Source organism: Tamandua tetradactyla, chromosome X (genome assembly GCF_023851605.1).
Source record: "Tamandua tetradactyla isolate mTamTet1 chromosome X, mTamTet1.pri, whole genome shotgun sequence".
Taxonomy (NCBI): domain Eukaryota; kingdom Metazoa; phylum Chordata; class Mammalia; order Pilosa; family Myrmecophagidae; genus Tamandua; species Tamandua tetradactyla.
The window spans coordinates 150,001,488-150,028,942 of record NC_135353.1 but is presented as its reverse complement, the minus strand read 5'-3'; the positions used below and the strand labels follow the sequence as shown (position 1 = coordinate 150,028,942).

The 27,455-nt window shown below is 40.8% G+C and overlaps 1 protein-coding gene and 3 pseudogenes across 1 annotated transcript in view; 2 read left to right on the top strand and 2 right to left on the bottom strand.

Annotated features, from left to right (window-relative positions):
- PDK3 (pyruvate dehydrogenase kinase 3) overlaps positions 1–27,455 on the top strand; it is a 368,168-nt gene that overhangs the window by 21,743 nt on the left and 318,970 nt on the right. The gene's annotated exons all lie outside the window — the stretch shown is intronic.
- LOC143672121 (tumor protein D52 pseudogene) lies at positions 5,460–6,038 on the bottom strand (annotated as a pseudogene).
- On the top strand, positions 13,489–14,277 carry LOC143670796 (proteasome maturation protein pseudogene; annotated as a pseudogene).
- On the bottom strand, positions 16,657–17,352 carry LOC143672120 (max-interacting protein 1 pseudogene; annotated as a pseudogene).

Here is a 27,455-nt window from a genome sequence, read left to right as displayed (position 1 = left end):
ACAGGAGGACAGATGCAGCACGATTCTTGTTTTCCCTTATCAAGCCACTGCCAGTTAGCATAAACCTAGACTAGTCAAAGTAGAATTCAGGTTTACAAGATGAAAGCGTGGCAAGAAGTGTCAGGTTGCTGTGGAAGGGTATGTGTGTCTGAAACCTAACTTCAAGGAGGAGAAACATAAATGACGTGCTTTCTCCACTTGCTTAGTGAGAGAACTGCAGTTTAAATAGGTTAAAGTAGCAGGTACCGTGGATAGTGTTGCAAATTGTGTTAATGCTTGAAGCACTGTGGGTGCTGACTACTGCTAGTATCAAAAATATGTTCCGGATTGTTTAGATACCTGTATTGATAATGACAAAAAATGTTGGGGGTGTCAATGAATTTGGATTAAAAGCTGTTCCTGTGTGTTACATGTAAGAGACATGGTAAATATTTGTTGAACAAACCACACATTTAAGTTTAAGTGAAACCATCTAAAAGGAAATGGGTGTGTGGATATGTGATTTGGGGATTAAAGTTCGTCTTAAACTGTAAATAGAATGTGGAAAGTAAAACAATAGAATCCAATCTGACCACCTCTTCCTTTCAACTGTAGTGTTTAGACAATTTACATTTAATGTAATTATTTATATGGTTACGTTTAAATATATCATCTTTTGTTCGTTCTTAATTTTCCCGCATGTTCTTTTTTCCCTTTCGTGTCTTTATCTGCCTTCTTTTGGATTGTATATTTTCTATGATTCCATTTTACGTGCTCCTGAGCTGTAATCCTTTGATTTGTTATGTCAGTGGCTGGTTTAGAGTTCAAAATCTGCGTCTTTAACTTGACAGAGTCTGCCTTCAAATTATATTATGCCACTCCACTTATAGCATAAGACCCTTACAACAGTATACCCTATTTCCTTTCCACCCCTTTGGGCCTTTGTCCTATTCTTTTCATACATTTTAATTTTACGTATGCCATAACTGCCCATAAGTTTATTTTTGTTTAAACTCAATTTATCTTTTTAAATTTTTTTAAATAATTAAAGAATATAATATACTTACCCAATGTGGTTGCCATTTCTGGAATTCTTAATTTTCTTGTGGATAGATCCGTATGTTATCATTTTCCTCCTGCCTGAAGGACTTCCTTTAACATATTTTGGTATCGTAGGCAAAAAAAAAAAAAAAAAAAAAATTTCCTTTCATTTTTTCAAGCATTTTTTATTGTGAAATAGGACATATATACAGAAAGCCATGAATTTGAAAGAACATGGTAACAAGAAGTTATAGAACAGATTTCAGAGTTCGGTATGAGTTACACTTCCACCGTTTCAGGTATTTCCTTCTAGCTGCTCCAAGATACTGGAGACTGAAAGAAATATCAATATAATGATTCAGCAGTCATACTCATTTGTTAAATCCTATCTTCTCTGTTATGCTCCTCCTTCTCTCTTGTTTTTTCTTTTTTTGTGGGGAAAAAAAAAGCGTATGTAGAAAAAAGCCATAAATTTCCAAGTATATCACAACAATTAGTGGTAGAACAGATTTCAGAGTTTGGTATGGGTTACCATTCCACAAGTTTAGGCTTCTACTTCTAGCTTCTCTAAGGTACTGGAGCCTAAAAGAAATGTCCGTATAGTGATTCAACACTTATACTCATTTGTTAAAACCCTACCTTCTCTGTATAACTCCACCATCGCCTATCGTCTTTCTCCCACTCTTTAGGGTTATTTGGGCTATTCCCATTCTAAATGTTCTTCTGCCTTTTGTAATCCGTTCCTCTGCTCTCTGGCCCTCTCACTCATCCCAGGAAAATACTGATCTACTTTCTGCTACTATAGACAAATTGCATTTTCTAGAATTTTATATAAATGGAAAGATACAATGTATTGGTTTGCTAAAGCCGCCGGAATGCAATATACTAGAAGCAGAATGGCTTTTTATGAAGGGAATGTATTAAGTTGCATGTTTATAGTTCCAAGGTGGAAAAAACGTCCGAATTGAGACACCAACAAGAGGTTGCCGTCACTCAAGAAAGGCTAATGCCACCCGGAACACCTCTGTCAGCTAGGAAGGCATATGGCAAAATCTGCTAGCTTTCTCTCCTGGCTTCTTGTTTCATAAGGCTTCCCCAGGGGCATTTTCCCTCTGCGTCTCCAACGGTCTCTGGCTGTGGGGGCTCTGCCGCTTTTTTCAAAGTGGTTCCCCTCTTAAAGGACTCTAGTGAGCAACCCCACCTTGAGTGGGTGGAGATACATCCCCATGGAAACCACCTAATCGACAGGTCCCACCCACAATTGGGTGGGTCACATCACCATAGAAGCAACTTAATAAAAAAGATCCCACCCAGCAATATCCAATCAAGATTAAAGGGCATGGCTTTTCGGGGGTACACAACAGATTCAAACGGGCACATACGGTATGTACTCTTTTTGTCTGGGGTCTTTCACTCAGCATGATTATCTTGAGATTCCTCTATATTGCTGCATGTATGAATAGCTCACTCCTTTTAATTGCTGGGTGGTAGTCCATGGTATGCCTATGCCACAATTTATTTATCCATTCCCTACTGATGGATATTTGAGTTGTTTGCAGCTTTGGACTATTAGAAATCAGGCTGCTATGAACATTCATGTACAGCCTTTGTGTGGGCATAAGCTTTCACTTCTTTTGGGTAAGTACCTACGTGGAAAGACTGGTTTGTACAATAGGTTTATGTTTAACATTTTAGACACAGCCAAACCTTCTTTTCCAAAGTGGATGTAACCATCTAACAACTCCACCAGCAGCATTTAAGAGGTCCAATTTTCACACATCGTCCCCAACGGCTGTGATGGTCCGTCTTTCTCACTTTAGCAATTCTGGAAGGTATGTGGTGGAATCTCATTGTATTTTTTTCCCATTTTACTTTATTTTCAAAACAACATAATGTAAAATTGACCTTTCTAGTGTACAGGTCTATGAAGCTTTGCAAAGTTAACATCCACTAAAACTGGCTCTTCGATTGAATTAACTTATCTCTTTATTTTGGTGTACAGAGCTGTGAGTTTCAACAAACGTATAGATTTGTGTAACTGCCACCACAATCCGGGTACAGAAAGATTGCACTATCCCACCAAATCTCCTTAATGTGCCCGTTTTTCATCACATCTTCACTCCACCCTTAACCTCTGTCAATCAGTCATTTGTTGTTCTCCATCGCTATGATTTTCTCTTTTCCAGAATATCATGTAAATGTAATCGTATAGTATGTGACCTTTTGAGCGTGGGTTCTTTTACTCTTCTTTTACTACAAAGCGTAGTGCCTTCGAGATTCATCTATGTTGTTGTGTGCATCCATTGTCTATTTTTTACTGCTGAGTGGTATCACATTATAAGGATATACCACAAATCATTTCTAAATGAAAGACATTTGGGTTGTTTCCAGTTTTGACAATTGTGAACAGAGGTGCTATAAGCATTCCTGTACAGGTTTCTGGGTGAATATAAGTTGTCATTTATTTAGGGTGAATACCTAGGAATGGGTTAGCTGAGTAACGCGATAAGTGTATTTCTAACTTTATTAGCAGCTACCGAGCTGTTTCCTAGAGTGGCTGTACCATTTTGTATTCCCATTAGCAATGTATGAGAGACCCAGTAAGTCTGCATCCTTGTCAGCCCTTGGTCTTGCCAGTTTTCTTTTTGAAGCCATTCTGAAATGTACGTAATGCTATCTCATTGTGGCTCCAATGTGCATTTCCATAATGACTAGCAATACGGAGCATCTCTCTTCATATGCTCATTTACCATTCATATATTCTCTTTGGTTAGGTGTCAGTTAATGTACTTTGCCCATTTAAAAATCTTCTTGCTTTTCGCTTTCTTACTGTTACATTATGAGTTTCTTTATGTATGTTAGCTACAAGTCCTTTGTCAGAGAGATGATTTGTAACATTTTCTTCTTGTGTGTACCTTGTTTTCTCATGGTCTTGACAGTGCCTTTCACAGATAAGAAGCTTTAAACTTTGAAGCCCAATAGTTCCATTTTTTTTCTTTTGTGGATTATGCTTTTGATGACCTACCTAAGAACCCTTTGCCCGACTGCAGTTTAAGAAGATTTTCTCTGTTTTATTCTAGAGGTGTCATGTTTTACAGTTAGATTTAAATGTATGATCCATTTTGAGTTAATTTTTGCATACGTTGAAAGGTTTAGGTTGAAGTTCAGTTTTCTTCTTCTTCTCATTTTTTTTATGCAAAAAATAGAATGTCCATTTGTTCCAATACCATTTGTTGAAAAGACTCTCTTTGCTTCATTGGATTGAGTTTGTACCTTTGTCACAAATCAGTATTGGCTGTACCTAAGTGGTTTTCTTTCTGTACTCTCAATTTTGTCCCATTCCTCGACCTATCCCTCGCCAATCCACATTGTCCTGGAGACTACAGCCTTATAGTAAATCTTGAAGTAACCTTACAATAAGTCTGTAAGCGTGACTACTCCAGCTTTGTATTATTTTATTTGGCTACTCTAGATCCTTTGATTTTCCACAAAAATTTTAGAATCAGTTTGTGCATATATTCAAACAATTCTGCTGGGATTTTGATTGGATTCTGTAGCTCTATTTGGGGAGAACTGTCACCTCAATATACGGCATTAATATGAGTGCCATAATAACAGATACACAGAAATGGCTCCTGCCACACGTGATATTAAACAAAAGATGTGGGGATTCTATTTTCAAGTCACCGAGTATTTCATTATCATTGTACCTATCAGCACCTATAAGCATAACAAATTGGACACAGAGCTGGTTTACTTAGCTCAGTGTCTGCGACACCCAAGATGTGTACCTCATACCAAAACAGAGCTTATTCAAAAATACTTTTTGTAGCTGGTAGTTCTTCCCTTGGAGGTAAAGAAAATTACATCAAAACTTCACTAAAAGAACTCAGGAAAATTACAAGAAAAATTCTAGGTAGCAATCAAACATATAGAGGTTCAAAGAGGAAAAAGGAAAATTTTATAGAAGGCAAAGATCAAACTGGCCTCCCAAATCCAAAGCATCTTTATAAACTAGGAAAGAAACTGTGATAACGTGGCACCTTCTAAGATCATTCTAGCGAGTCTTCCCGGATGGTACAAGCGGTTTTACAACGACGTTTCCTAAGTAAAGGGCCTCATATGCACGTTGAAGAGTGTTTCCCAACAATAGAGGTGATATTTCTTTTAAAAGTGTTTTTTTTTTTTTTTTTTTTTTAGCGGGCGGGCCACGGTGTCTCAGCAGGCAGGGTTCTCGCCTGCCATGCCCGAGACTGGGGTTCGATTCCCGGTGCCTGCTCCCCCCCCCCCAAAAAAAAAAAAAGGTTTTTTGCCTCCTGTTGGTCAAAGGAATATGTAAAGCTAAATCAAAGCACATCTGGTATAAAGGCGTGGTAATGAACGTGTTTGGAGTGCGCCTGCAGCATCTGGCAGTGGGTAGAAGGAAAAGGGAAGGAACCTCACAGGCTCTCCTGTATCTGCTCTGTGAGAGGTTCCATGGCCGTGGCGCTAGCATTTGCAGTCGAATTGAAGACTTCTCCAAAATCACCGCCAGCAGGCTTGGTCCCCCCTACTTTGGACTTTAAGTTTCCAACCTTTTCTTCGAATGATTTGAGTGAGTTTTTATTACATCTTCCGGCTTTTTGGCGATGAACTGATCCAGTAGATGAAAAAGCAGCTGAAGCCTTCTGTCCAGCCCGAGACGAGGTTTCAGATGCCTTCCTGTGTGTAGATGCTGCTGTCCCATCTTGGCACCCTTTGGCGATGTTCTGCTAATTTAGGTCCTGTAATGAGTTGATACCGAGTTTCCGCTTATATCTCTGCTGGGTGCTTCTCTCTTGCTGCTGACACTTGAGACAGAGTCTGGATTTCCTCTTCTACCTTTCTTTACAAGTTCTCTTTTGAGCTCTTCCTTGCTCCTCCTCCGACAGGGCCTCTGTGGCACTGATTGTGGCAGCAGCATCTTCTCCTTCCCCCGGTACTGGGTCTGTTCTCAGCAGACCTTGGTCGCAGGGGTCCAAGTCTCCAGCTGGCCGCATCGCGCCCTCCAGCCCCCGCGGCCAGCAGCCTGTCCCAGCCTGGATCGCCTGCCCGCCGCGGCGCGCTGCGCGCCTCCATGCTCCGCCGGCCTCTTCTATCAAGTATTGCAAGAGAAGGATATGGAAATCGACGGCTATAATTGTGCATCTGTCTTTTTCTCCTGGCTCTGAAGTCTACTTTGTCTGATATTAATACAGCCACCCCAGATTTCTTATCAGTATTCGCATGGGATATCTTTTTCCGTTCGTTTATGTTTAAGCTATTTATGACTCTGTATTTACGTTTACGGTGTTCTGTTTTATTTCGTAGGCGACATATGGTTGGGTTTGCCTTTTTAAAATTTTTTTATTTTTTTGCATGGGTAGTCACCAGGAATCGAACCCGGGTCTCCGAAATGGCAGGCGCAACCTCTGCCTGCTGAGCCACCGTAGCCCGCTGTGGGTTGGCCTTTCTCAAATCGAAAGTGGGCTCCAGGAAGTGACGCACGGCGTCGCCGGACATGTGTGCGTACGCGCCGCTGCGTTCGGCTGCGGGGCAAGATGGCGGTCTCCACTGACAAATCACGGAAACAGAATATTTAACCTGGAAGTAGAATCTGGACCCAGCTACCCAGAAGCTGCTTCATCACTTAGATTTGTAACAAAAATTAATATGAATGGAATAAATCATTCCAGTGGAACGGTGGATGTACGGAGCATACCAGTGTTAGGAAAACGGCAACATGCGTATAGCATTAAAGTTGTAGTTCAAGAGCTAAGACGTCTATCATGTCCAAAGAAAACATGAAGCTTCCACAGCCGCCAGAAAGACAAAGATAACAATTAATTTTAGTGGTTCTCAAACTGGTCTTAAATCAACAACCCTCCTCTCTTGTCTTCGTTAAACATCACGATTGAGAATACCCACATAGTAAGTAAAAGAATTCCAGGTGGTAAACATGCCCTGGACGTTTGTAAGGATATATTTAATATACATACACCCATTAGATTTTCAGTTTACAGGAGGACAGATGCAGCACGATTCTTGTTTTCCCTTATCAAGCCACTGCCAGTTAGCATAAACCTAGACTAGTCAAAGTAGAATTCAGGTTTACAAGATGAAAGCGTGGCAAGAAGTGTCAGGTTGCTGTGGAAGGGTATGTGTGTCTGAAACCTAACTTCAAGGAGGAGAAACATAAATGACGTGCTTTCTCCACTTGCTTAGTGAGAGAACTGCAGTTTAAATAGGTTAAAGTAGCAGGTACCGTGGATAGTGTTGCAAATTGTGTTAATGCTTGAAGCACTGTGGGTGCTGACTACTGCTAGTATCAAAAATATGTTCCGGATTGTTTAGATACCTGTATTGATAATGACAAAAAATGTTGGGGGTGTCAATGAATTTGGATTAAAAGCTGTTCCTGTGTGTTACATGTAAGAGACATGGTAAATATTTGTTGAACAAACCACACATTTAAGTTTAAGTGAAACCATCTAAAAGGAAATGGGTGTGTGGATATGTGATTTGGGGATTAAAGTTCGTCTTAAACTGTAAATAGAATGTGGAAAGTAAAACAATAGAATCCAATCTGACCACCTCTTCCTTTCAACTGTAGTGTTTAGACAATTTACATTTAATGTAATTATTTATATGGTTACGTTTAAATATATCATCTTTTGTTCGTTCTTAATTTTCCCCCATGTTCTTTTTTCCCTTTCGTGTCTTTATCTGCCTTCTTTTGGATTGTATATTTTCTATGATTCCATTTTACGTGCTCCTGAGCTGTAATCCTTTGATTTGTTATGTCAGTGGCTGGTTTAGAGTTCAAAATCTGCGTCTTTAACTTGACAGAGTCTGCCTTCAAATTATATTATGCCACTCCACTTATAGCATAAGACCCTTACAACAGTATACCCTATTTCCTTTCCACCCCTTTGGGCCTTTGTCCTATTCTTTTCATACATTTTAATTTTACGTATGCCATAACTGCCCATAAGTTTATTTTTGTTTAAACTCAATTTATCTTTTTAAATTTTTTTAAATAATTAAAGAATATAATATACTTACCCAATGTGGTTGCCATTTCTGGAATTCTTAATTTTCTTGTGGATAGATCCGTATGTTATCATTTTCCTCCTGCCTGAAGGACTTCCTTTAACATATTTTGGTATCGTAGGCAAAAAAAAAAAAAAAATTTCCTTTCATTTTTTTCAAGCATTTTTTATTGTGAAATAGGACATATATACAGAAAGCCATGAATTTGAAAGAACATGGTAACAAGAAGTTATAGAACAGATTTCAGAGTTCAGTATGAGTTACACTTCCACCGTTTCAGGTATTTCCTTCTAGCTGCTCCAAGATACTGGAGACTGAAAGAAATATCAATATAATGATTCAGCAGTCATACTCATTTCCGAAATCCTATATTTTCTGTTATAACTCCTCCCTCTCTTTTAATCATTTTCCCAATCTTTACGGGTATTTCGGCTATACTGAGTCTAACTTTTTCGCGTTGGATTGAGCTGTTGATAATGTTGGGTAGGGAAATGGAACTAGTGGATGTTGTTGGATAGGGTGTCTCTTTTGGCTTTCAAGGCTTATCTTACTAAGAACCCATATGGAGTTTGTAGCTGTCTTGAAAGTTATCATTGTGCCTGGAATTTTTGTCAAATCTCAGATGAAGACCTAGGTGTTGTTTAGGCTTGACAGGAATGATTTTGGTTGTGGGTTGGCAATCCCTGATAATTAGCCGTATTGCCCTGAAGTGAGCCAGGGGTAGCCTCCAGAATAGCCTCTCAACTCTATTTGAACTCTCACGGATACCTTCTTTTATTACATTTCCTTTCCTCCTTTTGGTCAAGAAGGTGTTATGTATCCCATGTTGCTGGGCCAGGCCCTGGGAATCATGTCCGACATTGCCAGGGAGACTTTCACCCCTGGATGTCATGTCCCATGAAGTAGGGAGGGTAATGATTTTACTTGCAGAGTTGCATTTGACCAACTCTGACCAACAAAAGAGGTTTTTTGAAAGTAATTCTTAGATATAATTTTAGGTAGACTTATCTTCTCCACTATAGAAATAGGTTTCACAAGAGCAAGTCTCATGATGAAGGGCTTGGCCTATTTTCTTGGGAGTATCAGGGGTTTCCTTGGTTCCTTTCTTTTTTCTTTTTGTTATGCTGTATGGTGGGGGTCATATTTCATTTATTTCCATGTGAGTATCCTGTTATTTCAGCACCATTTATTGATTTTATTTTTTGAAGGTGCATGGCCTGGGAATTGAATCCATGTCTCCTCCATGGCAGGCCAGAATTCTGCCATTGAACTACCCTTGCATGCCCCCAGTTCCTTTCATTTTTGAAAGACATTTCCACTTGGTATAAATTCTAGGTTGACTTTTTATTCTTTTAATATTCTAAAAATATTTCTGTACTGTCTTCCATGCCTGTATTATTTTAAGTATGAAAACTGGTGTCTTTTTTTTAACATATGAAATATTGTTACAAGTCTTGTAATGTTCTTGTCTTCTAATTCTAATATCTGTGCCATTTTGGGTTTAGTTTTGATTGATTGACTTTTTTCCCCCTCTTACAGGTGACTTTTTCCTATTTCTTTGCATGACTGATAATTTTTTACTGGATAGCAGATATTGTGAACTTTACCTTATTGAGTCCTAGATAATTTTATATTCCTGTAAATATTCTTTGGGGGGGGGTTGTGCATGCTCTGGGAAATGAACCCCCTATAAATATTCTTGAACTTTGTTCTGGGACAGGGTAAAGTTACTTGGAAACAATTTGATCCTTTGAGGTTTTGCTTTTAAGATTTTTTTCAAGGCATGAGTAGTGTTTTAGTGTAAGGCTAATTAGCCCCAAGATTCTTTTAGTACTTTACCCAATTCCCTAGGAATTATTTTTTTTTTCAGTCTGGCTAGTAGGAAGAGACAGTATTCTTGGCCCTTTGTAAACTCTGAGTAAAATTCTCTCTTATTTCAGATGGTTCTTTCCCCATCTTTGGAGAAGTTCCTAATGTGCTTGTGCTAGTTAGTACTCTATTGAAAACTCAAGGGGGCCTTCTGTGGTTATCTGAAATTTTCTCTCTTTGCATGCTCTTCTCTCCAATATTCATTCCTTCAGATTCTAGCTACTTTGATCTCCCAAGAATCTCAGCCTCTTTTGCACAACTCATGGAGTCTATTAGGCTATGCTGAGTTCCCCTCCCGTGAACTGTGGCCTGGAAACTTTTTCAAGGCAGCAAACTAGGGGCAATCCTAGGGCTCACCTTGTTTTCTCCCCAGCCCTCCCAATCACTGTCTCCCATTGGTTAATGTCCAGTGTTTTGTAAACCTTTCTTTCATATTTTTACCGTGTTTTTGGTTGTTTCTGTCCTTACTCCATCCTGACCTGAAATTTTAAAATAATTTTTCATTGAATGTCTGCCATTGTGTATGAAAAGAATCATTTTCTTGTACAATGTATTTTAAAGTAAATACAGGATGGCAGTTCCGTTTAGATTAGTACACCTCAATCTAACCAGGGAGTAAGGTAATTTTATGATAGGAATAAGTCTTTTTGAGGGCTGATTGTATTTCTGAATTTTCCTTATTCTTAGTATCTGGCCATTCAGAAAATCCAGCTGAAAGCATGGGGTACTTATCAAGATCCTCTTTCCTGGTTGACCCTAAACTCAAATTTCCCCCTATCCTTTTGTGACTGTTGGAAGCACTGTTTGGCTTCTCAGTCTGTGTGCCATCACTGTTTTTTTTGGTATGCTGTATGGCTGGGGTCACATTTCACTTTTTTTCCATATGAGTATCCTGTTATTGCAGCACTATTTGTTGAATTTTTGTTTGTTTGTTTGCTTGTTTGTTTTTGGGACGTGCATGGGCGGGAAATCAAACCCCGGTCTCCTGCATGGAAGGCAAGAATTCTACCACTGGATTACCCTTACACCCCTGCTTTCACTTTTTGCAAAGCTTTTCAGCCTTTCACCTGCTTCTTTAGACTCAGTTAATGCCTTGAGTGGAAGAAACGTTGGTTCCATCTTTATGTGCTTCTCATCTCTTTTGGATATTGGTTCTCAAGTCCTCATTGCATTGGTAGATCTCTGATACCTTCAAACAGGTTTTTAAAAAGATCTTGCCTGATTTTTCTGATTGCCTTGGTGAGAGAGTTAGTATGCAAAAAGTTAGTCCACTATTGCCAGAAATAGAAAATCTACCTTTTATTGTTTGTTGGTTACTCTATTACTTTTTCTTCATCAAGATGTTTGCAATTTGCATTCCATTCTAGAATCATATTTCCAAAGTTGTTTAATGTTAATTCTATATTTGTATGGATATAATGTTTTCTGTCGGTCATTTTACCATTGCAGTGCCAGTTTTGAGTTCTTTATTTTGATGTGGCATTTGGTTGGCTGGATTTTATTCACAAAAATTTTTCGCAGGGAGCTTCCTTCCCCTGTTCCAATCTAGTGTGGCTTCTCTTCAGGTCTGTTGGTGTAGTTGCTACCCTTGAATTCTGTGTTATTTTCCTGGCTTGTATTTGCTGTTGCTTTAAATAGAGGTTGTCTCACCCACTGAAACACAACCTCTAAATTCCTGAAAAGAGTTTTGGGAAGTAAACTTTGAGTTCTTCCATGTCTGACTATGTCTTTATTCTGCTCTCATTCTTAATAGTTGAAGCTATATTGTCTTATAGCATTTAGAGGTATTGATGAGAATTCTGATGACAACTTTACTCTACTTCTTTTGAAGGCAATCTATCATTCTTCTTTGGAAATTTTAAGAATTTCTTTCTTTATCCTTGATGCTGTAATAGTTCACCACTATATATATATGTGTGTGTGTGATAAATATATAATTATAAATATATATTTAATTAAAACATTTTTTTAAACATAACAACATATAAGCACGAACATTCTTACCATATGATCATTCCATTCTTGGTATATAATCAATAATTCACAATATTATCACATAGTTGTATATTCATCACCATGATCATTTCTTAGAACATTTGCATCAATTCAGAAAAAGAAATAAGGAAAAAAAAAACTAATACACACCATACCCCTTACCCCTCCCTCTTATTGACTACTAGTATTTCCATCTACCCAATATATTTTAGCCTTTGTTCCTGTTTTTTCTATGCCCCTTACCACTCCCTTTCATTGATCATGAGCATTTCAATCTACCAAATTTATTTTAACATTTGTTCCCCCTGTTATTTATTTATTTTTAATCCATATGTTTTACTCATCTGTCCATACCGTAGATTAAAGGAGCATCAGACACAAGGTTTTCACAATCACACAGTCACATTGCAAAAACTATGTCATTATACAATCATCTTCAAGAAACATGGCTACTAGAACACAGCTCTACATTTTCAAGCATTTCCCTGCAGCCTCTCCAATATACCTTAACTAAAAAGGTGATATCTGTGTAATGCATAAGAATAACCTCTAGGATAACCTCTCTGCTCTGTTTGGAATCTCTCAGCCATTGACACTTTATTTAGTCTCATTTCACTCTTCTCCCTTTTGGTCGAGAAGGTTTTCACAATCCCTTGATGCTGAGTCCCAGCTCATTCTAGGATTTCTGTCCCACGTTGCCAGGAAGGTTTACACCCCTGGGACTTGTGTCCCATGTAGAGAGGGGGAGGGCAGTGGGCTTACTTGTAGTGTTGGCTGAGAGAGAGAGGCCACATCTGAGCAACAAAGGAGGTTCTCTGGGGGTGACTCTTAGGCCTAATTTTGAGTGGGCTTAGCCTATCCTCTGCAGGGAGAAGTTTCATATGAACCATCTCCAAAATTGAGGGCTTGGCCTATTGATTTGGTTGTCCCCGCTGCTTGTGATATATCAGGGATTCTCCACATGGGGAAGTTGAATTTTCCCCCTTTCTCGCCATTCCCCCAAAGGGACTTTGCAAATCCTTTTTTATTCACTGTTCACATCACTCTGGGATTTATCGGGATATCACTCTGGACAAACCTACAAAATCTCATGCCCTACTCAAGGTTCCATGTACTTATGATGTTCAATTAAACTGTCCACATAATTTATATTAGGAAATGCACTAGTCAAAATTATATTTTAAAGTTTATCCTACTTGGCATTGCATTTGTCAGGTGCTGACCTGAGTGAGGAACTTTGTTATGGGTCTTGGTGTCACTCCCTCCTCCCTCCTTCCCTGTAGATATGAAAACTGATCTTTTTTTTCTACCTCTGGGAAATTTTCATCGCTTCTTTCTTTTGCTCCTCTGGTACTTTCATTAGATCAATGCTGATACTTCTGGATTTGTCCTTGTTCTCTCTCAACTATTTTTGCTAAATATTGTTGTCTTTTTTTTTCCTTCTTCCTTCTCTATCTAAAATATAAACTAAAACTATAGGAATGAAATTAGCAACCCATTAAAATCAGCAATAAGTCATGAAAATCATAAAGCGTTTTCCAAAAGTAACTGTGATGGCAAGGCGGTAAGCACAGTGGGCTGAAGAGGAATGCCGGAGGACTTGGATCTCAGCTAAAGGACGGTGTTCCAGTTATTGAACTTTCAGTAAGTGGCCCTTTGGAAAGTCAAGATCTTCTTTGGAAAGGATTTTCTTGTGTGAAAATGAACTTTTGCCCAGTCATCATCTTGAATTATCAGAAAAGAATTTCCAGCTCAACCAAGATAAAGTGAATTTTTCCACACTGAGAAACATCCAGGGTCTGTTTGCTCCACTAAAATTACAGATGGAATTCAAAGCAGTGTAGCAGGTTCAGCAGCTTCCATTTCGTCCTAGCTCAAACTTTTCACTGGACATTTTGAGGGGTAAAGATGAGACTATTGGATTTGAAGATATTCTTAACGATCCATCACAAAGTGAAGTAATGGGAGAACCACACTTGATGGTTGAATATAAACTTGGCTTACTGTTATACAGTTGTGCTGTTAATGAAAATAGTGACTGTATCTTCTTTATAGTTGTCTTTGTTCTATAATTTGGTGTATACAACATTGAAAGTACTGACACATGAGAATTTTTGCCTAAATATTATCAGTGATTGTTTGAAATTATTTCGTTGTTTGGTTTATGGCCATGGGACAATTGAAAACACTTAAGGGAGATGATTTTAAAGCTAGAATTAAAACCGTGGCCTTCTAAGTCTTTAAAAAAATCATCGCAAATGAATATTGTAAATCTGCCTGCAGGTTTTTATTAAACCCATTTTTTAGGTATTCTGTAAATTTAATTTTGAATAGTCATTATCAATATTTGAATGTGCATCCTGAGTTCATAGTAGCATCTTTCAGAATAAATATTTATAATTGATTTCACTGGCAACTTTAAATTAAGAACAAAATAAGATTTTTATACTTTATTCCGTTTCAGTAGCATCCATTAATAATCAGGAGAATTTGCTTTATCGATACTGTTTTAAATTACAACCATTCTTTGATTCTTTCACGTTGAAAATTATAAGTTCAGAGGTTTTGATTTTCTTCTTGTCTTTAAAATTAAAATAGTAAAGTTACCATAGAAGTATATTAAACTGGTTCTTATAGATTTAATGTATAGTAATAAATATTTAATATGTCACCAAGTAATACTGTTAAAAAAAGTAAATCTTATCTTGTTCTTGTTTTATATATCAGAAGATGCTTAATTAAAAAGAATTATAGCCTTCATACATATGCTCACACAATAATCTCTTTTAAAAATTTCACCCTGTTTGTTCTTATAAGGTATTCTTTATGAACCTGGTACACAGAAATTAAATATTTTTGGAACATTAAAAAAAAAAACTATATAACATTGGAGAGCCCCAGGAGTTCTCTAAGAAGTCCAGACCTTGATCAGGGGCTGACGCGGTGAGTGTTCTTGACTCAGCCACAGGAAAGAATCCAAGGACTAGTCAGTGTATACAGCCAAAGAATCCAGGGACTAGTCAGTGTGTACTGCCAAAAAGTTCAATGCATAGTGAAGGTATGTACTGGAAGGGGGAGAGCTCCAGTGTTCTCCAAAGGAGAAGTGCTCTGAGGTTGGGATTCCTGCATTATAAAGACTTGGAAGAGCCCTTCCCTCTCTGGTTTTGCTAATAAGGGATTGATGAACTGCACTTTTCATTGGTTCTTTCCTTCCCTATCTAACCTGCCTCATAAGGGAAGTTAAAGTATTTAAAGTATACAAAGTTCAAACAGCAGCTGGTAAGTTATCCCAGAAGGCTTCCCTGGGGTAAGGGAGAGGGCCAGAGGGGAACCTTGGAGTTTAAAAGACAAAGGGAATACATGGCACCACAGTGGAGGCTAGAAATTTCACTTTAAAGGAAAATAACATTTCTGAAAATATTCAAAGAGCAACAATAGCACCTGCAGAGTGAGACTGTAAAGAAGCACAGAGACTGCCTGGAGGAAAATGCAAGCAAATCTTTACATTAAAATGAGACAAGTGCTGACCTTAACTATGTTAACTATGATAGCACCTGTTACAGGTATCAGATGGTTAAAAGCTGGTAAAGGATAATGATTCTAAAATAAAATAAAAAATTGGCATTGAACTTTTTTCTACCTAATCTAGACCTCATTCATCTTGTGCATTATAAAGAGAATGAGGTGTGAGGTGTTTTATCATTATCAAATGTTGCATCAAAATAGATAATTGCCCATGTGATTTTTCCACTATAAAAGACATCTATGTTTTTTTTTTTATGGACAAGTTTAAAAAGTTGTAGATTTGGTTTTCGACACCTACAAGCAGTGATCAAAACTTGAAATAAAAATGCTGCCGTGGCTCAGCCCCCTGGCCTGCTTCTCTGTGTGCATAGCTCTCCTGGTTAATGCGCGCAGAGGCACGTGGTGCTTTCCCCTTTGGCCACCCCCCATCTCCACCCCAATCTGTACTCATAGGTCTTGGATGGCATAGCTGTCATGCATGGACTGCCCTGTGCTGCCCAGGGCCTAGGGAATGGCAGTTTGGTGCCCTAGTACTAACAATGTATGACAATGCAGGATAAGGTTTAGCTTGCTTAGCATGGAATCCACCAGAAAACTCGGCTGTCTGATGATCCCTTTCAACAGGCTTCATGGGTGTCTCACCTTTTGTAGAGCAGGAAATGAGCTCCTTCCCTCCTTCCCCTCCCCATCCCTCGCCTTCTTCTTCTCCCTCCCCCACCACAATTTTCATGATAAGCTGTCCCAGGCTGAGTTACAACAGCTGTAGCTATACAAGATTAATGCTTGTTTATTGTGTCTTGTCACTACTGTAGGTTTTTTTTTTGTTTGTTTGTTTTAACGACCCTAAAGCTGAGGAAGGGTTCAGAGCCATATCCTTTAATGTGCTTCCTCAATGTGGTGTGAGCCAACTAGAAAAGCAAAAGGGGATGGATTCTCCAACGTCCTCTTTTCAATCAAGGAAATAAAACCGAGGAGATTACACATGAGTTTTCTGCTGCCATTAGAAATTGTGATTTTTCCAATATGAGTATTTGTCCTTGCTGGGGAAGCTCCAGCCCAAATATTTTGCTAACTGTTTGCTTAAATCAGCTCTTCTGATCCTCTTCTTCAAGCGTAGTTTTGTCTTGTTGAGTTTTAAAGAGGAGACTGTTTCATGAACACAACTGAAGAGACTGCTTGAATTGAAGTGGCTTTCTGTTACATCCTGCTGGGTACTAGGAAGTGAAAGAAAGTTTGATGCTGGGCTGGAGGTAACCCAGTACTCTGCAGGAAGCTGTGGTCCTCCATGTCACTGATGCTGGTGGGACCGATATATACTGTCCCCTTCTCCATGAGAGAACTCCCTGCTTTCAAATGCAGTTCAGTTTCCTCTCGCTCTGCATGAGAACTATCTGAAGACTTGATCCAGTGCCGTCCATTTGTATTCCATCCATCTTGGGAAGATCCTGCAGCTGTTCCCCTCGCTGATTTAAAAATCTCTGTTCATGTGCCAAGTCTTGGAGCTGGCGCTGGCTCTCCCTTTAGGGTTCTTCACTTTTCTTGATGCGGGCTTTGGCTTTGTTGAGCCAACCAAGTCTTGGGCATACTGGTGCATTATCAGATGTTAAAAGTGCTTCGAGCGGAATCAGCACTTTTAAGCCTTCTACACACGGACACAGATGAGCTGGTCGATTCTTTTCTAGCTCAGAGCGTGCGGACCCACTGGCAGGGCTGGTGCCGCCGTCGTTGTTCCTGTCCCAGCTGCAGACTCCGTGGGGGCTTTGGGTGCTGCAGCCCGGGGCTGGGCACCGGGCTGGTGGGGGGGGGGGCGTCAGGGTGTTGCCATGTTCACACTCTCCCTCCCCGCGCTCCCCAAATTCCGGCCATTTCCGGCAGGTGCTGCACGGTGACCATCCGCGCGCTCCATGGGCTCCACGGGTGGCGACTGGGGACTCGCCCACGCCGGGGGGGCCCCCCACCTCCACCACCTACCTGCGCCCTAGCAGTTTACCTCTCAGCGCGAGCCTTCTCTTTTCTTTTACATTCATCTTCCTTCCAGCCCCTTTTTGCATTGTGTTCCAAGAAAATCACTCAAAAAAAAAATCTGTTTTTTTACATTCAAATTTTTGTTTTCCAAATCTTTAATGACTTTCTTAATAGTCCATTCTTGTTTTATGATTGCGATAGCCTCTCTTCTTTCTCCAGATATTAATTATGCTCAATTTTAAGTCATCTTCTGTTTATTACATCTACTCTTAAAAGTCTTATAAGTCAGGGCCTCTTGTGAGTCATTTATTGCAAAGCATCCGTCCAAAGAAATCTAGGTCAGCAGCCAAAATCCATGACAAGTAATTTACAGCTTTAGTCTTTTGAGAAAAACCAAAGAGGAAATGTATTTTTAATACCTACCTAACATCATAAATATTCTTTCTTCCCACTGGCGCCTTCCTAATACACTACAGCTTAGCTTTAGGTCTCTGAAAATCTCTCTCCCACTCTCATTTTCCAGCCCTCTCAAATCCCCACTAATATCTAGTCCATATGGATTCTTTTGTTTTCCTTTGCCCCTTCTTCTCCCAACTCTCTATCTCCAGGTTCTTTACCTTTTTATCTCTTCCTTGTGTTTTCCTGTGGATTCTCCTCAATACAAGGAAAACCCAAGAACTCTAACATGAAGAAGAATCTTTCTCCCTTAGAAATTGAGCACAGTGAGGAAAGAATGTGAATACTCACACTACAAAAATGTTTTGTCCCTGCTCCACTTTCCCCAAGGACTATTTGGAGGTCTCTGTAAAGAGAATCCCAATATTCAATAGTGACACCCAGAGGTAACGTCTCTGTCCTTTCCTGCTGGGGCGAGTTTAATTAATTTTTGACATCCTGGGGACCTTGCCAGGCTGAGTATGAGTTCATCATGTTTCCTTCTCACAAACCTTAGAGCTAGGGAGTGGCAGAACACTCCAAAAATTTTGTCCTATGTAATATGAAAACGGGAACATGTGCACTGAGCAGGTATCTTCATGTTTGCAGGCTGCCGAAGCCTCACCTTCTTTCTTTACAACTCACAGCAAACCCAGGTCATATAGAACTTCCCAGATATTCAGAGGTAGCATTTTAGGTTTCATTTCACAAATGAAATGCCTGAGTTTCCGAAATGCCAGGGCATGAGTGGCCATATAATCACTGTCACCCCTATGCTGATTTGAAACTGTTATGTACCCCCAGAAAAGCCATGTTCTTTTAATCCTTAACCAATCTTGTGGGGACAGACCTATTGTTTGGGTGGGACCTTTTGATTAGGTTGTTTCCAGTTGTGGGTGGGACTTTTTGATTAGATGGAGATGTGACCCCACCCACTCAGGGTGGGTCTCAATCCTTTTACTGGAGCCCTGTATGAACAGAATAAAAGGCAGAAAACAGAGAGAGAGCTCAGAGCCAACAGAGAGGGCAGAGAGAGATGAAACCAAGTGACGGGGGGTTGGAGATGCTTGGAGACAGGCAGAAGCTCAGAGAGGAGGCTACTGGAACCATGAGCTGAAAGCAATGAAACCCAGGAGCAAAGGGCCAGCAGACATCACCATGTGCCTTCCCATTTGACAGAGAAACCCTGGATTTGATTGGGCTTTCCTGAGTGAAGTTATCCTCTTTTTAGTGCCTTAATTTGAACATTTTCATGGCCTGAGAATTTTAACTTGTAATTTCATAAATCCCCTTTATAAAAGTCAATCCATTTCTGGTGTATTGCATGCTGGCAGTTTTAGCAAGCCAAAATACCACCCTTGTGGTTCTTCTTGTTCAATTGAAAACAAATTTTGGGTGCAGTCTTGCAACTAAACTCTTGGGAGGGGGAGCCCTGCTTATCTAAATCACTTGGATCTTGCTTATCTGGGATCTCCCCTAGATCTACTGCAGAATCTTCAGTCTGAGTTTTATTATGTAACCTTAGTTTTGGGAAACATATAAGGTAGCCTTTTTCTCCTCCTCAAGTTAGCTTCACCGACAATGAAAAGTCAGATTGTGATGAAGTCTAAGTGTAGTTAATGAATCTTGACAGTAAATTGGGATTCCAGGCCCTTAATCTAGCTCAGTAGCTCTCAACTCTAGCTGTACATTAGACTCACCTGGGAGCATTTGAAAAGTTTCTCTGCCTGGGACCCAGCTCGGGCCGAGTGAACGTGAATCTCTGAAGGAGGGGCCCAGGCATCAGTATTTTTCATAATGTTCCCCAGGTGACTCACTGTGAAGCTGAGGTTAGGAACCTCTGCTCCTGGTGCTTCTGGACCTTCTAGCTTTGCTCGCTTCTTCCCCCAGCAGATGTCTGCTGTAATAACCTAACAAAGAGGTAGCACACCTTTTCCCTTCTCACCACCAAGTGTCAATAAAGTGGAATTGCAGCAATTGTCCTTTTCTGCCATTCTCTCTGGGGCTGTGAAGCAAATATGAAAAAAAAAAAAAAAAAAGAACAATTTTGGTGACCTTGGGTCCACGAACACTCCAAACACAGGAGCCACTTAAGTGATGCTCAGTTCTTGGGGCATCTACCCTTTAACCAAAATGGCACCTCTGATCATAGGTCAAAATCTTTTAATCTGATATCTTAAGAGGTACTTCTCACTAATTCATTATGTTTCTGGTGGCAAGTATTCTACACCAGTGATTTCAAAGCCTGTAATTGTCACAAGCCTCACACAGAGGCTGCTATACCCAGGGGTGGGTGGGTGGCAGTGGCTCTGGTGGAGGCTCCTTGGGCCCTGAAAGAATACAGGCATGTAGTCCCAGACACCCTGACCTCATCCAAGAATGGCTTCAATTTCTTAAGAAACTGGACATTTTGGGGGCTTAGGTTTGCAATGGCCTCTGATTTACAACTTCAGACTTCCTTAATTTGGTAGACTGATAGTATGCCAAATATGCTTGGTTCTCTCTCTGGTATGCAGTTCCAAACAGCAGAGTCTCCCACAATTTGCCACTGTGACTCCAGACTTCATGATGTCCCTCTCTTGAGCTCTCTGGGGTTAGAGTCAGATCTATCATGGCTTGGATCTGAGTGACTCCTGTTCATTTTTTTGACAGTCCAACACTCACAGTGAAAACGTTTTATTGTTTGGGCCTAAAACGAAAGTTTTAATCTGAAGTGCAATGGAATACTACACCTTAAGACCCCAAAGATGGCTTGTAGCACCCCAAAATGTAATCCAGGTTCTGTGCCTGTTATCTTCTTGGGGAAGAGACAGGGTCATCGATAACTATCCCATGCATCCATTTTCCCTCTCTTTGTCTTCTACTTGGGGGAAAAGAAGAGTTTGTGGGTGATTGGAGTATAAAAGGGGCAGCATGCCCACAATCTCAGTCAGGCAGACACACAAATTGGTTCTTTACAATCCAAGATATTTGGAGCCTAAACAAGAGCTTGGAGTGTTGTCCCTCACCAGTTCCACTCATTTGCATACCTGTGTCCAGCTGGTAGAACTGAAAGGCCACGATTCGAGGACCATATTTCTATTCTCCATCAATGTTCCCGTCTCCTCTTCCCAGTTCCCTTGCTGGATGGGGGAGGAGAAAGCTTTAGGTCCCAAAAGTGGAGATGGACAATGGAAGAGACCATCATGGTACTATGAGGGCTGGGTGAAATTGTCACAAAGCCATCAGACCCTTCTATGGATCTTGTTTCATACTGAAACATTGTTGAAAGGTTCATACTGAAATACATGTCTTCTGCTCTGCTTTTAATGACTTTTTAAAACCCTCCTTCTACTATCTCATCCTTGAGATGAAGGAGAGGTATGGAAAAACCCACAAACAAAACGATCCCTCCATGTGCATTTCCTCTGGTGTTTCTTGTGCTGGGTGAGCTCAGTGCCTGTCTTTCATGGCATTAGATTTCCTCAGATGTTTTGTGATTTTTGTTTGCTCACATTTGTGTTTGAGAATTCCCACTTGTCTGGCTGTGGATTCTGGTTCTGATATTGGAGCTTGTTTCTAGAATTATGGGGCAGGAGTGGAGTGGGGATGCTTGGCTGCCTCTCTCTCTTGGTGTTTGTTGGTTTTAGGCAGACAGTAAAGGTTCCTACTGTCCAGTGCTCAGCACAAGCCCCTGGGTATAGAGAATTCATGACAGAGATTTGAGAGAGAGCCTTTAAATAACCACGCAGATGATTGCTCCATGAATCCCTCACTATATCCACTGCCTCTGAATATCTTGCTTCCTTAGTCCCCTCTTGGGTTTGTTTGGATCACAGATTTGATCCCATGTCCTGTTTTTTTTCTTCAGGAATTCCTCAAAACTTCTCGTTTTCAGTATTTTGCTTTCTAGTGGTGTTATACATAAATATTTTTTTAAAGTTTTTTTTCTTATTATTTCCACGCATTTGGAAAGGATTTAGGTACATGTAATCAGTTTGCAGTTTTTATCCAAATGCCTGGAAACTGCCTTGAAAGGGTGTGTTCTTGTTAGTAAGCTGCTGAAATGCAACACAGCAGAAATGGAATGGCTTTTGAAAAGGGGGAATTTATTAAGTTGCAAGTTTACAGTTCTAAGTTCATGAAAATGTCTAAATTAAGGCACCAACAAAAGGTTAGCTTCACTCAAGAAAGGCCGATGAAGTTCGTGGTTTCTTTCTCAGCTGGGAGGGCAAATGGCAACATCTGCTACCTTTCTCTCCCAGCTTCTTGTTTCATGAAGCTCCCCTGGGTGTGTTTTCCTTCTTCATCTCCAAAGGTCTCTGGCTGTGTGGACTCTGTTGGTTCTGGTTGCGCTGAAGCTTTTTCCAAAATGGTTTCCTCTTAAAGGGCTTCAGTAAGCAACCCCACCTTGAATGTGGAAATACATCTCCATGGAAACAATAAAAAAGCTCCCACCCAGCAATATTGAATGAAGATTAAAGAACTTCACTTTTCTGGGATACACAACATAGTCAAATCTGCACATTCCACCCTTTGGACCTCAAAAAGACATGTTCTTTCCAAATGCAAAATACAGTCATTCCGTACCATTATCAAAAAGCCTTAAACCATTTCAGTTACAGCACAAATACGAGATAAAGTCAGAAACAGTACAAAATCTTCTCGAAATCAGCTACAGGCAAAATTCTTCTCTGACTCTGGACCTGTAAAAATCAGAATGTACAAATGCGGGACAGTCATAGGATAAATACCTCTATTTCCAGAGGGAGGAATTGGAAGGAACACAGGGGTCATAGGACCCAAGCAGTTTCGAAAACCTGCAAGGGAAACTTCCTTAGATTTCAAAATCTGAGGTCATTTCTCCTCAGGGTTTTAGAAAGCAGCAATCACATCCTTTCCAAGGGCCTACGTGGCAGCTTGCTTCTCTCTGAATGCAACCCTTAGGGGACATTGGGGAGACCACCTTTTACTTGGCTCCACCCTCTCCAAGCATCGGGGCTGCACCCGGGCTCTCTGCCATCTCCGGGGCACATACTCAACCCCTCCATGTGGTGGCAGCCAGGCTCTCCCTAAACCCCAAGGAATGTGCTTCACCCTCTCCAAGGCCTGAGGTGGCACTACTCTTCCACTGCAACGAGGTGGAAGGCCCATCCTCTGCCTTCGGGGCAAACTCACCCTCTCCAAGTACTTGGGTGGGTCTGCTCTCCTGACCCAAGGTCTGTTGTCTTCAGACCTTATCTTCTATGGTGCTGCCTCTGAAGACATTTTACCTTCACTTTGTCCCTTTTCTGAGACTTTTAGTCCAGACTGGCAATGGTTCCATTTATACAGATCCCACAACACTCTTGTTGGCTTTCCATGCAATATGCTCAGATTGTGCCCATCAGACAAAAGAAGTTTCTACAAGTCCTTCCTGCATAACTCCATCTCCAATCCTGTTTTTTTCTGTAATGGCTGACTGCTTCCATATTTGGTTAAATCCTCATATGGGACACTGTTCTCTTGGGTCTCCCTTTCTGGAAGCCCAGGATATCAAAATTGGCTTTTCTGGGGTACGCAACAGATTCCAACCGGCACAGGGTGTAAGCTCCTTCTCACCCACAGGCTTTAATGTCTAAGTGGAGGGAACATGCAGAATATTCCGATGTGATAAGAAATTACTGTTATCAGTGCGTTGCAATTTTTTTTTTACTGTGGCCTCTAAGAAGAAATATATTTTACACAGTTTCAGTTTGCTAATGCTGCCATTAGCAGTTATAAATTTATAGTTCTAAGGCCATGAAAATGTCCAAATTAAGGCAGTGGCAAGAGGATACCTTCACTCACGAAAGGCTGATCACGTCCGGGGTTTCACTGTCACATGGGAAGGCACATCAAGTTGATCTTGTGACCCGCTAGTAAGTCTCATCCTAAAGGCTGAAAAACACTGCTAGATTGCTCTTAATATTATAATAATCTAGAGAATCTATCCATATGAAGAAACATTTAAAAGTGAGGCAATTGATGCATTGGGAATGGTATGGCCATTTTTCTGGAAGTACAGTATTTTGTTAGCCACAAATGGCAACAAGATACACGATTTTATCAGTCATGATGCTGAGTTGAGGTGTCCTTAACTTAAAATGACTGCTTTCCTAGCCAGTAATACTCAGATCCTGGCTTATATGCAAAAGTTTTACATGCAGTTATATATCATTTGTCACCATACAAAACTAAGTCTACATGAAATTTTTAAAAGAAAATCATAGAAATCACTTAGGATGCCAAAATATCTTATTATTCTTCTTTGAAAATCAGTCATCAATATGGTATATGTGGTAATTCCCATTAACAAAAATATTTGATCGGCTCCTAAGATCCCTTTATTGCCAGGGTATCACAAACTGCTATTCTCAAGGGGATGGGGACATGTTCATAGCAAAGGGTGACACCTACTGGATTTACTAATTTTTTTTATAAAAACATCAGGAATTCTCTTTCAGGTCTCTTTGGGATACTATTTCCTCCATTCCTGGGGCCCTCTCTTTCTTCCTCTCCCAACCCCCACCTCCATCTGCCGCATTTCAACACACCAGAAACAGAGCCCAGAATTCCCTTGGGGGCTGTGGTACGCAGCTTCTGAAGCAGGGCTCAAAGATGTCTCCTGGTATTCACGCCCTGCCCCTGTGGAATTCCCTCCTCCAGAGTGTGGGCTGCACCCAGCAACTTGCTTCCAGTGCAGAGAACAAGATGAAAGTGACGAGGCCTTACTTCTGTGATTAGATTACAAAGGCCTGTGCCTCCTGTCACGATCGCTCAGTATCTTTCTCTGGTGCCTTTTACTGGCTTGCCCTGATGAGGCCAGCTGCCGTGTTCTCAGCTAACATGTGGATAGGTCTACGTGGCAAGGAACTGAGGGTGGCGTCCGGCCAGCAGCCGGGGAGGAACTGAGGCCCTCAGTCCAACAGCCTGTGAGAAACGGAATCCTGCCAGCAATCATGTGAGCAAGCTTGGAAGCAGATCCTTCCCCAGTGGAGCCTTGAGATCACCGCAGCCCCAGCTGACACCTTGAGGCTGCCTGCGAGGGACACTGAGCCAGAGGCCCAGCTAAGCTGCGCCCAGATTCCTGACCCACAGAAATTATCTTTAAGTGAATGTTCTTGTTTCAGGCCATCCAGTTCTGCTGCAAGAGATAACTAATCCAGGGGCCAGTGCTGACTCACACGTCTTGACTGATTAAAAAAATAATAAAAAAAAGAGCTCCAGAAGTTTTCCTATTTGAATTTGGCTTGCGAAAACTTAGTGAAGACTTTCTACTGGGTCTGCCTGTTTAGCCTGTTTAGACCTTGCCTCTCCAGCGGCGTACTCCTGGAAGCTTCTAGAGCCACTTGCTTTGTAGTTCTGAAAAGAGGATGTCACAAAAGGCAGGACTCTTTTGCACACTGGGTCAGTGAGCATGTTCAGATGAGCGTCCTTCCAGTTTAACGTGCATTATTTTTTCATAAATAATTTTCAGTTATAAGAGAAAAACACAAACACATTCTCCTTGTGAAAATAAATGCATAACAGTTTAAAAATAGAGTTCTGTTTGAATTGACCCAGGTCCCTCTTCAGCCCCCCGCCCCCACAACCTGTTATGAGTTTGGAGTAAATCTTTCCAGACCTTAAAAAATTATATAAACGTGCACATTTTTGTTTTTATAAAAATGATGTTCTCCTGTGATATTGTTGACTTTTTCATTCCTGGCTTTTTTTCACTCAATTATCTCATCCAGTTTTGAGATTTCTGTGGGTACATATGGCTCAAGTTCGCTCTTAGCTATTAGATGAGAAGACCACATTTTGCCTATGTACTTTCCTATTGAAAGCCTCTAGGTTGTTTCCAGGGTTTCCCTATTATGAACAGTGCTGTAATGAGCATTCGTTTCCCCCGCTAAGCCAGAGGGGGCTTCTCTAGGCTGGACACCTAAGAGGGGAAATTCTGCGTCACATGATATGCCCATTTTTAAATCTTGGAGACACTGCCAAATTGCCCACCAAAGTGGTCGTGCCAATTAATGCTTCTTTCAGTAAGAAAGTGCCTGTTTACCCTACACCTTGTCCACATGCCATGTTTTCCAGGCTAGTAGGTGAACGGGCATATCTTGTTTTAGTTGGCATTCCCAGGTTGCTAGTGAGGTTGAAAAATCTTTTCATATATTTATTAACAGATTCTCCCCCCCCCCCCCGCTTTTTTTTTTTTGGTAGGGCTCCTATGAGAGCAGCATTTTGGGAGGTGGGGGGATGGATCTGAGCTTGGGTGCCAGCTCCTCAGAGGAGCTACATACCAGTTCTAAGAACATCAGCTGTCCCATGCTGACAGCACTGGGAGGGCGTGTAAGAAATTGAGGTCACAGTGCAGCCTCTTACTCTGGGGTGAGAAGGAGCCATTGGTTTCAACCAGGTCATTATGATCTAGGAAAGCCGCTGGGCCCGTCTGGTACACAAACTCCTTGCCTCTTCCCAATGTTACCATGTGAAAGCAAAAGTGAGGGGATTAAGATGGTGGCTTGACGAATTGACCCTTATTATCAGTGAAAAATAGAATGCTATCATACTATGGGGGCAGGGCAGAGGATGGGTGGAGCTCAGGGGGTTAATGGAGAATATGGGACCCCTCCACAGACAGGCATAGACCCTCAGGGATTTAGTGTGGAGACACCCCACACGAGCAAGGCAAGAGGAATTAGGATCACAGAACGGAGGAGGAAAACCTCATGGCCAGTTGCAAAAACAAAGACTGTTGCCCATACTCAAATTTTTTTCTTGTCGAATATGTGTACGCATTTTAACGCATTTCCCATCTCTTTGACTTTGTCCTCCTCAATATAAATGAAGATGGTTAAACTTGCTACTTAGCCCATAGGTTACAGAATTGTGATGGCGTTAGAAGAACAGACCCAATCCAAAGATCCTTATTTTGGAGCTAGATGAAGAAACTGGGGAGACTTTGGGATGTTTCTCTTTGGAGAGTGTGAAGACATTTTCTGTCATATGCCGGAGCATAATATTAATTTAGGCCTCAGAATATTTGGAAGTGTATATGTGAGAAGCAAAGTTACGTGAATATTAAGCAACCGAAGGGATGGGCTGTTTCAGGGTGGGGGCCGCCACCCAGCATTCACTGGTCCTTCCTAACAGCCCGCAAAAATTACTTCTGGGGAATTCCCTAGGTGTGTATAATCTAGGTGGAATGATAAATCGAGCGTCTGGCAGAACTACAGAAGCTAAAGAGGCCCTGAAGGCTCCATCTGCCAGATCCTTCCTCTAATCTCTGCAGTAGAGCCAAGGGCCAGCATGTGGTCTAAACTATGTGAGAGTGACTCATTCTTCTGGAATTTTTAATCTTTTAATCTTAAACGGAGTGAGGCAAGTCTGTTCGGTTATTCTAGTGGCAGTGCTGGGAAAGATATTCAAACAACTGCACTTACAGAGACTCTGTGGAAACCCCTGATTCTATCCTGTTCCATTGGATGAATATATTACAATTTACGTAACCATTCTCTGTTGACTTTCGGGGCTATGTCAAATCCCGCTGCTGTGAACATTCTTGCACGTCTCTTTTGATGCATGTTTTCGCAACTGTCTCTAGGGCT